General features: G+C 43.5%; 1 protein-coding gene across 1 annotated transcript in view; it reads right to left on the bottom strand.

Moving 5' to 3' along the window:
* Positions 1–591, bottom strand: part of FOLH1B (folate hydrolase 1B) — a 126,127-nt gene that overhangs the window by 47,980 nt on the left and 77,556 nt on the right. The window lies entirely within an intron of this gene.

The following is a 591-nucleotide window of genomic DNA, read 5'->3' as shown; positions in this document are numbered from 1 at the left end:
TGTACTCACCATCAAATTGGTATTAACTAATCAACACATAAATGCACATATAAGAATAACATTTATTGGATGTTAGGCAGGGGGGAGGGGGGGAAGGTGAAGGAGGGAGGAGGGGACGGGTATTTGTATACACAAGGAGTGCAATGCGCACCACCCGAAGGATTGACATATTTGAAACTCTGATTTGGTGGGGGGACCAAGGGCAACATACGTAACCTAAACATCTGTAGCCCCATAATATGTTGAAATAAAAGAAAAAAAAAAGTAAGCAGCATCCTGAGGTCACACAACTGGAGCTTGGGGCGGGAATGGCAGGGCTAGGAGTAAATCCAGGCAGTCTGACATCAAAGGCCAGGCCCTTAGCCACTAACCTAAGAGGAGGAGGAAAGGATAACTGTAATGCACTGTGTAAACTAACTTTGGGACAATGCAGCTCAGGACAGAGAAGAAAATGCAAATGCCGACTGACTCCATCAAGGTTCCATGTCCCAATTGTTGACATGCCAAATGTACTAAAACACTAAAGAAAATAGTCTAAGTCCACCCTTCATTTATTTATTCCTTCACTTTTTTTTGCATCTAGGCCACAGA

Source organism: Propithecus coquereli, unplaced genomic scaffold, assembly GCF_000956105.1.
Source record: "Propithecus coquereli isolate 6110/MARCELLA unplaced genomic scaffold, Pcoq_1.0 Scaffold170, whole genome shotgun sequence".
NCBI classification, from domain to species: Eukaryota; Metazoa; Chordata; class Mammalia; order Primates; family Indriidae; genus Propithecus; species Propithecus coquereli.
The sequence above is the reverse complement of the archived record's forward strand: the minus strand, read 5'-3'. Positions and strand labels throughout refer to the sequence as shown.